General features: G+C 43.0%; 1 long non-coding RNA gene across 1 annotated transcript; it reads right to left on the reverse strand.

Moving 5' to 3' along the window:
* Window positions 1–3,773: 3,773 nt before the first annotated feature.
* Window positions 3,774–9,498, reverse strand: LOC308479847. The gene is made up of 3 exons (XR_013987849.1): window positions 9,414–9,498; window positions 6,183–6,387; window positions 3,774–5,464 (listed from the first exon to the last, which is right to left on the reverse strand). It is a non-coding gene; the product is annotated as an uncharacterized lncRNA (long non-coding RNA).
* Between the last annotated feature and the right edge of the window lie 4,372 nt (window positions 9,499–13,870).

The raw sequence follows: 13,870 nt of genomic DNA on the forward strand, positions 1-13,870 counted from the left end.
CGATAATAAATGCTGGAAATGTAAAGAAACTGAAGGTACATTATTTCACCTTTGGTGGACGTGCCCAAGGATTAAGGCTTTCTGGGAGATGATATATAATGAATTGAAAAAGGTATTTAAATATACCTTCTTGAAGAAACCAGAGGCCTTTCTCCTAGGCATAGTCGGCCAATTGGTGCCAAAGAAGGACAGAACTTTTTTTATGTATGCCACAACAGCAGCAAGAATACTCATTGCAAAGTATTGGAAGACACAAGATCTACCCACTCTGGAAGAATGGCAAATGAAGCTGATGGACTATATGGAACTGGCAGAAATGACTGGCAGAATCCGAGACCAGGGAGAAGAGTCGGTGGAAGAAGATTGGAAGAAATTCAAAGACTATCTACAGAAATATTGTAAAATTAATGAATGTTAGAATGATGTTGGATAGAAATTAAGTGGTTTCCAGCTGTAACGCTTTAAGGGAATATGAAAAATGGGTTGTTAATAGGTAAAAATCTAACGTTACTATTTTAAGACCAAAGATTAGGATAAACAAAGAGGGTAAGGATTTGCTGAACCAACAAATTGAACTGGAATACAAAAAAGGGAGGTATGAGGAGGTCCGGGAAACAAGCTAAGGAAAAATAAGTAATGGAAAAATTGAGTGGTTTTTAATCATTTTTATTTTGTATTTTTTCTTTTTTCTTTTTTTTCTTTTTTTTCCTTTTTTGTCATTTTTATATTGTAACATTTGGAAAATCTCAATAAATATCTTATTAAAAAAAAAAAGAGAGAGTCAACTGCTTCTTCCGTGGAGCGAAGCCGCACAGCCGTTGCCGGAGAGCGCTGCCTTTTTCCTGGGACAATTTGGCTTCTAAAATAATCACCCGTGAGTACTTAAGTTTTGGACAATTGGACTCTAAATAAGGATTTGCGAGCAGAAAGGAAAACTGGACTTAAAAGTTTAATTTAATTTGGCACTGAAACGGGAAGGTCTAAACAGGAAGTCAGCCTTCCGTTTCTTTGTAGATAGATTAAAGCAAAGACACGGCAAACTAGAGTTCTGAAAATCGTTTCTAAAGGATTAACTTTCATCATTTAAAATTGTTGAACCCCCTTCGGAAGCAGGAGAAGAGGGGGGATTTTTTCCGGACTGTTTAAACCTGCAGAAGTGAGTGTAAAGTAAAGTAACTTTCCACCGTCTTGATCCTGGAGCGGGGGTCAGGACTGACGTTTTTTGAAGCTCATTGACCAGAGACAAACGTTTCTGACAGATAGCTAAAGGAAGAGATACATAGTGATTCCATTGTTCCCCTTCGCTTTTTAAAGGAACAAATACTGACAAAATATCTGAAAAAGGAAACTTTGTTGTTAGATCTGTTTTTAAAAGAAAAGAACAAACAGAAGTTCTTCCCCTAGAGGGAGCCTGTGAAACTGTAACCAATTTTGAATCGGGGAGCCAGCAGCTGTTACAGATTACAATCGTGGGAATAGACTTCTGACCTTGTAGGACAATGTACTCAGAAGCTCTGTTGAGTGCTTTCTGTAAAACAAGTGCCCTATTGGAACAGCTACATGAGAAGACGGATTTTATGACTGATGCGATTAGACTGATGACTGATGCGATTAGAAATTTTGGACAGGCAGTGGGAAACTATATAGAGCCCACCCAGGAATCAGATCAGGAGTGTGCCCTGACAGAACAGATGAGGGAAGAGGATGTTGCTGAATCTTGGGCGCCAGAGATGGAGGGAGCTGCGGCCCAGCAGGAATATGAATTCTTGGACTTGACAAATGAACTTGGAAAAAGCCAGATTTGGAAAGATAAAGTTTGGTTTGGCTTGGAAATGGGGGGTTGGATAGACCCCCCTATGCAGGGAGGTTTGGACTTTTCGAGTCTGGCAATGGGCCGTGAGATGTTTGGGGTTGTGGGGGCTCTCAATTTTGGAGGGACTTTGAAACATGTTCTTAAATATCACATGGAGTTTAGTGTGGACTATGGAAAAGGGGCTGACTTGTCGAGAAGGGTCAAAAGCATTCTCAAGCTGGAGTTCCCAAGAGTGAAAGAACTAGGAGACAAAGGCTGCAGAAGGGACATGGAAGGGACTTAAGGGCCTCGGACATAAGGTTACCAGGTTAATGCGCCAGATTGATGGGATAGAAAGGACTGACAAAACCCGAGTCCAGGAGGAAGAGACCCTGGATGAAGACTGGATTGTTATTCTTTTTTTATTATTATGATTGTTTTATAAAATTGATGAATGTTAGAAAGATGTTGAAACGAAATTATTTGGCTCTAGTAAAAATGTTTAAAGAATTATGTAAGAATATTATGGTCATGAGAAATTGGTAAAAATAACATTTAAGTTTTAAGTTTTAAGGTTTTCATAGTAAGATAAGATTAAAATAGATTAAGGTAAAGTAATGACAGAATATTATGAAATATGGAAAGGATTTGCTGCAACAATTAACAACTAGGATACAAAAAAGGGAGGAGGAGGAGGTCAAAGAAAGAAGGTAATGACAGTTAAAGAGTTGAGAATATTGGATTTGTTTTTAAGTGTTTGTGACATATTTTTGTTTTTTAATTGTGTTGTGTTATTTTTTGATCTTGATTTTTATTAATCTGTATTGTTGGATTGTGGTTTGTCTTTTCTCTGTTTTTTCTGTCTTTCTTTTTCTTCTTTGTTTTCTTTTGTAATTCTAAAATTTTCAATAAATATCATTTAAAAAAAAAAGAGAGATGAAGAGAGCAGACAAAGTCATGGGATGAATAATGAAGCAGAAGAAGCTGTGGTTGCATCATCACCCACTTCCCATCTTTGTTCTGGGCTAGGCTTGTAAGGAAGGGCTGTAGCTCAGTGCTGGAACAAAGACTTTGCAAGCAGAAGGTCCCAGATTCCACCCCCGGAATCTTCAGGTAGGGCTGGAAAAGACTCGCTGACTGAAATACCAGTCAGTGTCAACTATACGGACCTAGATGGTCTGCCATGCTATAAGGTAGCTTCTTAGGCAACAACAGTGTGCGTTGCGGTGATGCTTGTCCAGCCCTCACATCTCACCCCAGCCCCGACCAGGAATGCGGCAGCAATGTCCGTACAATCCAACATTTCTCTGATGAAAATAGGGACATCCTATTCCATACCCTCCAACATTTCTCTGATGGAAATAGAGGTGTCCAGTGCTATTTTTCTAGAAAAAGAGGTGCCAGAACTCACCATGAATACCTCCCTTGTTCTCTTATAATGGCAACAACTTTCCTGCTATTGCTTCTGCTGCCCAATGCAACTAACCATAAAAGCTGTTAGGGATTTGGCTTTCTAGTGAACAGGATACAGACCAGCCCTCCCACCCATTAGTTCCATAGCTGTATTGCCAAGTACAATAGTAAATAATAGGGTAGACACAGTTCAAGAACTGGAACAACCTGGACTCAATTCGGGCCCCAAACTAAATTGGGGGACTTGTGCAGCCCTAAGTTTAATTAGGATTTTAATTAATCCATGTGTGGAGCAGCAGGAAACAAGCACTGACCAGACGCACAGGTTACATGGCCACATTCATCCCCATTATGGTGAAATATGTATTATATTTCTGTTTGTTACAATTATTTCTAAATCTGTGCCTCTACATATACATTACTCTATGCTAATTTTATGCAAATCTGTATCCTCCGTTTTGGTGATGCATTTCCTGGTATGGCTGATGCATACATGGGCACCTTGCCTGTGGGCCATGAGTGAGCCAGGACCTGGTGGAGAACCTGGTAGAGTCTGCTAGGTCATCAACAGAGCCAGGCAAAATTTGGAGCTTCCTTTCTTTCTTGGTTTAAAATATTTATTGCCCACTCCTCATTACAACAGCAATCCGAGAACAACAAACCGTCCAATTTTTTCAGGTCAAAACCCAGGATGTGTGTCTTCCAGGAAGCTCCAGGCGAGTCACATGACCTGTGCGGCAATCTTGCAGTGAAAAATGCATTTTGCTCAGGGGGCAGTCCTGCATGGTGGCCAAAAACATGTTTTTTGGATGCTGCACGAGATCACAGCCCTGGAAAAGTGCTTGGGGGTAGGGACCAGAGTGCAGCCCAAGATGACAGCAGTCAAAATGGCTGCCGTAATCTCACAGGCTTTCCCATTTTTTCCGGGACACTTGGCAGGTATGGAACAAGTTACATAAAAGGTGAAAGTACACATATATAATAAAACGGTAGCCAGGTCACCCTCACAATGGGTTTCCGGATAGCATATCTCTGTTGGCTGTGGCGCCACCAAGAAAGACTTCCCCACAGAGAGACCATACATGAAAGAAGGTTCTCCTTCAAGAAGCAAGACCCTGATTTATATAGAGCCTTATAAGGGCTTATCCACACTCACCTTTAGCCCCACTCTTTCCAAACACACGGCTGCACATTAAAGTTCTGTGTCTGAGAAGTTTGGGGAGAGGGGTTGCCCCTGAGCTATCTCTGCGAAAACCCATTTTTTAGAGCTCAGTCAGAGCAAATGTTAATTTGGGTTAATTTGACATTTGCTCTGATTGAGCACCAGAGAGCAGTTTTTTGTGGGGGAAGCTCTGTTGGGGGAAAGGGGACTCAGACACAGAGATTTAAAGTGCAGACCTCGAATAAGGCAAGTGTGAAAAAGCCCTTCAGTCAACCTTGGATTTGACTCAACAGCAAATCAGCAGCCAGTGCCATTTAATAGTTTGCTGGCTTCCCTCTAAAATACCAGGCACCACATATATGAATGAGAGCCCTATCAATGGCTATTCTTGTCTTAGATAAGCAAAATGTCCTTCAGCTCTACCTGGCTGGCTTCTGTGAATGGAAGAAAGGATCTTCAGTCTGATCCCAGAAGACCCTTTTGATGTTTTTATGTCACTATTGAATGAAGCATGGCTTCAATAGTTAGTGCAGTAAAAAAAAAAAAGTAATGGGCAGGGTGGTGGTTGAGAAAGAGGAGGAGGTTTGAGGGAGCAGGGATGTTGTCGCTGTGCAAATGCAACAACAAGGGAGCCATATTGGCTCCACCCCTCCTGCCGCCTTGCCTCTCCCATTCTCCCTTCCAGTAAGCAGCAGTGGTTCAGCCACTGAGAGGTCAAGTAAGTGCCTACATCATCTGTTCCTGGTAAAAAACGCCAACTGCTTAGTCAAACATACACAAAATCTAGGAAGGAGTCCAGAGGAAGTACATCAGGCAAAATGTGCATAGCTTTCCAAAAAAGTGTCACTTCGAAAAATTCCAGAAAGGTTCCACTTCTTTGTTCCTTCACAGGGAGACCACCTAACACTTTAAGGATTGTTGGAAATGTCTCCCACTTCCAGGCAGACACACACACTTGCCGTGAAACCCGAAAGCCACTCCCGTTGACCCCGTATTGCGCAGTGACGAGCCCGCACCACATTTTAAAAAAATGCTCCTTGTGTTTTGCAATCGTGGCCATTGCTCAGCTTCCGTGGAGTGTACTAACCATCTCATATCTGCAAAACCACAAAAGACATTTTTAAATTTATTTGCTTTTTTGGTCCTGGAAGATGGGGGCCGATTTCACCCAAAAAGAAAGCAGCTCCTCCCAATGAATAAATCAATAAATCAAATAACTAAATAATATGGGGGGGGTGGTGCTGTGGGTTAAACTACAGAGCCTAGGACTTGCCGATCAGAAGGTCGGCAGTTCGAATCCCCGCGACGGGGTGAGCTCCCGTTGCTCGGTCCCTGCTCCTGCCAACCTAGCAGTTCGAAAGCACCTCAAAAGTGCAAGCAGATAGATAGGTACCGCTCCGGTGGGAAGGTAAACAGCGTTTTCGTGCACTGCTCTGGTTCACCAGAAGTGGCTTAGTCATGCTGGCCACGTGACCCGAAAGCTGTACGCTGGCTCCTGCGGTGAGATGAACACCGCAACCCCAGAGTCGGTCACGACTGGACCTAATGGTCAGGGGTGCCTTTACCTTTAATCAAGCGGAAGGACTGTAGCTCGGTGGCACAGCTTATGCTTTGCATGAAGAAGATCCCAGCTTTAGGAAGAGGTGGGAGAGACCCTTACCTGAAGCCCCAGAGAGCCACTATGAGTCTGTGCTGATCTACATAGACCAGTGGTCTGATTTGCTACAAGGCAGCTTCCTAGATCCCCAACCTTGTTAGCTGTATATTTTACAAAGAGGGTAGGCTAGTCATGTATTTATTTATTTTTGCATTTACCTACAAAGCTCTAAGAAGTGCACTTGAATGGTGGCGATTGAAACGATGAGGCACTCTTCACCCTGATAGTTGCTATGAGACTTGATTTCAGAGACTCTGCCCGGCACATCTGGGCTCATAGTGCAAGGCACAGGGCAAACAGAGAGTAAATGGCCAACCTTTTCCCCAGTACGCTCATCTCTTTTCTAAGTATTCAACTTCTTATCTGTTGACAGAAATAGTTAATGATTATAGACCAGGTCAGTCTGACCCACACAATCTTCCCAGAGCATTTGGGAGTACGCCATGTTTCACGGAGCCACAGGAATGCAAAATGCATCCAGAAAAGCGTTTTAAGGTAATGCAAGTGGCCGGGTGAGGCAGGAGAACCCTTGTGTGACAGGGGAAACGGCTATAGCCCTTCAGACTGCAGGTGAGACCTCATACCCCACGAGGATGGATCTGGAGGACAGGGGCAATTGCAAGAAGACCCTCAGCTTGGCTGGAATGTAGGGCCATAATGAGGTTCCTTCTCTCCCAGAATGGTCTTACTCAGAGGGCATTCCACCTGCTCACTGTAATATTCACATGTGGGCTCTGGAACCATGTTTTGCAGTGTGGGTTGTTCCTCATTGCTAGCTGTGCATTTTTCCAGGAAGCTTTCCATACCCTCCAACATTCCTCAGGTGAAAACAGGGGCATTTCTCGCTTGTGTCCAGCTGACCCTATTTTCTTGCCATTGTCCCCCACCCACCGCAGAGCATTTCCTATCAGAAAACATGCCGCCGCCACTTCACCAATGGGACACAGCACAACATCCCTTCCACCATGCTGAGAAAACCCCTTAATCCTGATTCTATTGTATTTTATTCTTTGGTAGATTGACAAAAAAGAAAAACATGCAGCAATAAATACATTTTAGAAAGAGGCGAGATGAGATGCAGACACACAAATTTTTACTCTTTGCGATCCTCTCCTCCTTCCCTTTCTTCGTGACCAGGGTGGTCCTGCCCTCTGCCTGCCCCTCAGAGATGTCATGTCACGCAGGGCTGGGTCTCAGCACCAGCAACCTCTCTTCCTCCTTGCCTGCTCTCCAGCAGCTGCTACAAGCTGCTCAAGGGAGGAGGCTGACAGCAGTGGCCATGGAGAGGCAACAGGATGCTCCTTCGCAACCGCCACCATTGGTCGGGACAAGCGCCAGCTCATCCTCCTCCCTGAGCTGGGCAGTGGCAGCACTGGCAGGGGAAATGGGGGCATTCTGGGATCAAAGCCAGGATAGCTTTCATAATTCTAGGACTATACCTGGAAAATAAGGAAATCAGCCCTGAGTGCTCACTTGAAGGACAGATCCTGAAGCTGAGGCTCCAATACTTTGGCCACCTCATGAGAAGAGAAGACTCCCTGGAAAAGACCCTGATGTTGGGAAAGATGGAGGGCACAAGGAGAAGGGGACGACAGAGGACCAGATGGTTGGACAGTGTTCTCGAAGCTACCAGCATGAGTTTGACCAAACTGTGGGAGGCAGTGGAAGACAGGAGTGCCTGGCGTGCTCTGGTCCATGGGGTCACAAAGAGTTGGACATGACTAAATGACTAAACAACAACAATATCTGTATTGTCCCTGTTGTACCTAATTGCAAATTCAAATATATCCCTATCGTGTTTTATGACTTCCTTGATATTGTATGTGGGCTGAAACTGGTCTGTGACCGAAATAATAAAATTCATTCATTCAAAGTTGCAGTATTTCAGCACTCTACAGGACATGCACTGGTTAGAAAGAAAGCCATATGTCTGCCCCAAACATTTTGCAGTCACAAACAATGTTCTTGAAGCTACCAGCATGAGTTTGACCAAACTGCGGGAGGCAGTGGAAGACAGAAGTGCCTGGTGTGCTCCGGTCCATGTGGTCACGAAGAGTCGGACACGACTAAATGACTAAACAACAACAACCTGGAAAATAGGGACACTTGGAGGCTATGAGCTCCACACCACCTCCCTCCCTCCTCCTAGCTTTCTATAGTGGGGGTTCCATAAACCCCTCTGAAGTGTAGGTGGGTGAATCATGACTCAGAGTTTCAGAGCCAATGGAAGAGGCCCAAATCCTGAGATGTTCTGTCATTGGGTGTCATGTATCAAATTGGAACACAGGGGCTCGGAATCCTTAGTCCAGACTGAAGCTCAGGCAAACCCTGACCCCTGAATGCACAACACCCTCCATGTGCAGAAGGAATGCATGGTTGCAGGGTCATGCCATCCAGACCTGCCACCAAGTGTACTAACCGCATCTGCCACCGCTGCCACATTCCCCTGATGTCCAGGCATTCCACGGATGTTGGAGCGGAATAGTACAGATGTACTCTGGTGCAGCTTTGAGGTCTCCTTATGAGGAAGAACCCTGACTGGGGCTAGGAAATGCGGCTATCCCCTGTCCTACACTGCAAATATAAAACCATCACAGCATCGAGTGGGCTCCTTCCTCATCCTGTGCTGTTTTTGTTCATTGCACAGTTTTTTACACGGGGAAGAATTGAAAGATTCTCCCACGATCTGACGATTGGCAGAGGTTGCGTGTGTTGGCATTTGCCCGCCAAACCTTTGCCTGCAGGCCTGCAGGAGTTTTGTAGCATGGATAGGGCCTGGATATGCATATGAACTCATGCACAATCAGAAGGATCTCTACCACCATTAAATTTATCATTCCGGTAAAGAGCAAACAAACAGTTTTTCTACAAAAACCTGTTTGAGCTTCCCCCTCCCTCATCCCCTCTCCTTAACTGAACCAACCACAATTATTTTTCTGGCGAATGTTGTCAAGACAAGATAGGACATGCTATTTCCTGCCAAGACCTGGTCTTCTTCAAAAAAATTATTTTGTTTGTTAATAATGTGGTTTAGATGGGGAAGATTAGGGCTGAGTGAGGCATCTCAGATAAAAGATGACAATGAAACGACCAAACCTCCGCCCAAAATTTCAATCAAATTTCCTCAGCTTCAAACAGGATTAAGTTCACTTTTCCTGATTGTTTGTTTATTGTACAATGAAGATTTCCCTCGGAGATATATGAGTATTTTATTAGTTAATGTTTGTGAAGTGCTTTCAAGAGGTGTGATAGCACTAAAAACCCTGTGGTTTGAAAGCATTATCCCTTTAGTGCTGTAACAGAGTTGTGGTTCGAGTCTATTTTATAAAAGAAAGAAATATGCCTGCCAGTATATCTGTTAACAGCACTGAAATGAATAATCCACTTACATCTTATATTTGGGTAATAAGAGTCAGTTTTTGAACTTCACACGTTATTCACAGCACCACCCAGTCCCTGTAGAGCTTTAGACCTAAAACCAGATTAAATTTGGTGAGAAAATCTCCTACAGCAGAATGATCTCCTACAGCAGAAAATCTCCCACAGCAGAATGATCTCCTACAGCAGAAAATCTCCCACAGCAGAATGATCTCCCACCTTGAGACCAACAAACATAGCCTCTATCTGCATGAATCCTTAGTGAGCCTCCGTCAGTGTAAACAGTACTGGGAAAGGTGGTTGTTGCATTAAATTAGTCCCAACTGACTCTGCCTTCATAAATTGTAATAGCTCCCACACAAGAGCTATTTGGCGTGGGCTGTGGCTGGCTAGAGATTGCATTTACTGGCAGTGGTGCAACTGCAAATCCTGAAGTGAAGATGCTCACCAGGACAGCATGCATAGCCACACCCCTCGGGCAAGTCATGATGCCCCCAGGCTTGACGCCCCCAGAGTAGAGTCTGGAGGTCGTGGACTCTCCTTCCTTGGAGGTGTTTAAGCAGAGGTTGGATGGCCATCTGTCGTGGATGCTTTAGCTGAGATTCCTGCACTGCAGGGGGTCCCAGCTTTCAGATTCTATGATTCTATTCAATTTGGGTTCCTGATTGTGGGGAGCCTTGCGAGTCTGTTCAGGTGAATGTGCGCACAAGTTAACTAGTTTCTGGAAACTGTGGGTTGGGAGAAAGCTTTTGTGCTTGGGTCCTTCACAGAGGAGAAGGCTATCAACAGAATTTCCTTTTTTTATATACATATATGCATTTTTATTGATTTTTTAACATATCAGTTCCAACAGTCATACAACGTAACTTCTCATCTTATACAATATTTTAGACTTCCGTCAACACCTCTGATGATTTTCCGTTCTTTATCACTTATTCTGCATTTCTTAATTTCTATATTACATTTAATTGTCCTTAACTAATAATTCTCTTCATAGTCTTTCTTGCAATATTTCCAATAATCCACCTTACAAAACTTTTTGCAGTCCTACTAGCGTAATCTGTTCATCACAATTACTTTTCAAATAGTTCATACATTTACTCCAGTCTTCTAAGAATCCCTGATCCTGCAGGTTTCGAATCCTTCCTGTTAATTTATCTAATTCTGCATAGTCCATCAGCTTCATCCTCCATTCTTCTTTCGTTGATAGTTCTTCTTGCTTCCACTTTTGTGCCAATAATCTTCTTGCTGGTTCAGCCAGAATTTCCATAAAGGGGTTAGAATATGGCACAATGACCATGTCCTACCTCCACAGTCAAAGGGAGCACAAACGATTGCTGGGAACTGCAGGTGGGCAGAGTGCTGTTGTGTTCACATCCAGCTTCCAGACTTCTCACAGGCATCTGATTGGCTACTGTGAGAAAAGGATGCTAGACTAGATGGGACATTGGCCTGATGCAGCGGACTCACCTTATGTTCATAAGCCCCTTTTAGATCTTGCTGCTCAATGCAGCAAGTTCCAGGGAGAGAGGAGCACACTCAGTGCTTACAATTTTGCAATGCCTGCATTGGGCTATAGTAGCAGGTTCCCCAGTCATGTCATATGAAGCTGCCTAAGGCATATCAAGCCTACTATTTCACATCCATCAAGGGGCAAGGATGTTCAGACATCAAAATTAGCTCAAATTGGTTCTACTTTTAGCTAGAGGAGTACTAACTTGGAGCGAGGTTGATGTTGCAATGGGTGAAACTGGCCATCTCTTCCGGAGTAATTGGGTCTGCTGCTGTTCTTCATTTTGTGGCTTTTCCTTTCAGCAGAAAAGCAAATGGGGAAACGGTGAGATTAAGAAGGGGTTTGAAGCAATGCGTTTGGCTTGAACTCATCCAGAAAACTTGCTTTGTGTTCAGATGTTTGCTTGTTGTTTCCCCTCGCCTGAAACAGTTTGCATGCCAGACATTCCCAGCGTCAATTTTTGCGCCAGGTTTATATTTAGTACTACAAGCGATGGCTTATTTTAGCAATATGAATGATGCTAGCTGCTATTCATTCCACAAGTCAGCACAAGGGGATGGTGTGTTTTTGGCTTGGGCTTCAGTTAGAATTCCTGATTGTCTGTCTTTTAGCCAAATGCATGCGAAAATGCAGGTTCCAAACAACTTCAGCCTAGCACTTCAGCATCCTGTTGGTTTTGGTGGGAGAAGTAAGCACCCAGATCCCCCAACATATCACAGATAAAAACCTTGACCTCTGGAGATTAAAACCTATCCTAATACCAAATAATACCCGATGGAAGTGAGTTGTCTGTTAAACTTGAATTGTCTATTCAACCTTGATTTTTGAATTAAGGCTGCACACAAACATTTAAAACATGACTTCCTCCAATGAATCCTCTTTGTTTACCCCTCACAGAGCTACAATAACCAGAACACTTATCAAACTACAGTTCCCAGGGTACTGAGAGCCAGTGTGGTGTAGTGGTTAAGAGCGGTAGTCACGTAATCTGGGGAACCGGGTTCACGTCTCCGCTCCTCCACATGCAGCTGCTGGGTGACCTTGGGCTAGTCACACTTCTTTGAAGTCTCTCAGCCCCACTCACCTCACAGAGTGTTTGTTGTGGGGGAGGAAGGCAAAGGAGATTGTTAGCCGCTTTGAGACTCCTGAAGGGGAGTGAAAGGCGGGATATCAAATCCAAACTCTTCTTCTTCTACTACTTTGGGGGAAAGCCATGTGCTTTAAATGTATGGCATGAATGTGACCAGAGAAAGAGAGGGCATTGCAGGGCTGAATTAACCATCAAGGGAAATAAACACATGCTTAGGGCATTAAGGGCGTGAGGGGGCACCACAGACATTTTCCATCGGTGGATTTTTAACATTAATGGCCACAAAAAGCTTAGCTGAGATCAAATAAGTGTTGGAAATGTAAAGAGAAAGAAGGTTCTTTTTACCATATGAGGTGGTCTTGTAGTAAAGTTAAAGCTTACTGGGAAATGATATATAATGAATTGAAAAAGATGTTTAAAATAATGTTTGTAAAAAAAAAAAACACCCAGAAGCTTTCCTTTTGGGAATTATAGGGACAGAACTTCCCAAACTGTACAGAAATTTATTCATGTATGTGACTACAGCGGCAAGAATGTTACTTGCCCAAAAATGGAATCAAGAAGAAGTCCCAGCAAAAGAAGAATGGATACAAAAACCTATGGAATATGCAGAAATAAGAAATCAAAATAACAAACTTTTTAATAAAAGAATGGAAATGGTTTGTTGAATATTTTCAGATAAACTGTAAACATAAGAGCATTGGCAGGATAATAAGAGTATATATCTACAGTAGATAAATAAATGAGTAAGTTAAGTTAATTTGGAATATGCAGAAAATATAAAAATAAATAAATTTAAGGAACCGCAGAAAGAGGGGGAAGGAAGTCGAGTTTCGAAATGTTAAAATGATTGTAAAATTATTGAAATTTATAAAATTGAAAATCATAAGTGGATTAAAAAAAACCAAATGGCTCAGACGAGCATTCATTTTTTCAGTTGAAGTGTGTTAAAAATCCCAACAGAACAACTATGCAACAAGGCTGGCTGCATGCCTTACCTCTACACTAAGTATAGAAGCAGGTGTGTTATGTAAGATCCGAGGATCTGATTAAAGACTTTGCAATAAGAAAAAAATTCAAATATAAAGTGGAAGTATACAAAAATAAACATTATTTTCCGTATCAGCTGTGTATGGTAGCCTACCAGAAACTATATCTCTGCAAAAACAGGGGGCTTGTTGAGCACTTGGCAGGACATACAGATGGTCGGTGGGCCACGTTTAGGATTTCAAAGCGGCTTTGGATTGCAACCTAGATGGTTAATTTGTTTTTGTGTTGCAATTAAAATTGAAATTGAAATGCAAGCTTTTGCTCTAATTTAATTTGCATTGTGGAAATAAACTCACACCAGGTGGATTGTATTTGTAGCTAAATTATTAAACGCATCAAACCTTGACACCGTTTTATCTACCAGTCTGTCATCAGCCAGCATTTACCTGCCACTATGTAACAAGGAGGTGCTGCTACATGATTAAGGAGGTCTTACTTAACAGAACTAATTAGATGTGTCCAAAGGGCAATGAAAGAGCATTTGGAGCCAAGAGAGGTTCAAGGGGGGGGGGCAGGGGCGGGGAGAGAAAGCAGTATCAACAATCATTTAACTGATATCACCACTAGATGTGCTGCCAGCCTCTGGTTACTAAAAGCAAATGTTTGAAAACAACAACTTCAAATTTACAAGAAGAGGCGGTTATACATTCTCAGCAGTTCCTGAAACCAATACAGTGGTATCTCGCGTTACATACACTTCAGGTTACATACGCTTCAGGTTACAGACTCCGCTAACCCAGAAATAGTGCTTCAGGTTAAGAACTTTGCTTTAGGATGAGAACAGAAATTGTGTTCCTGCGGCGCAGCGGCAGCAG

The sequence above is a fragment of the Podarcis pityusensis genome (assembly GCF_964106645.2).
Source record: "Podarcis pityusensis genome assembly, chromosome: 6".
NCBI lineage: Eukaryota > Metazoa > Chordata > Lepidosauria > Squamata > Lacertidae > Podarcis > Podarcis pityusensis.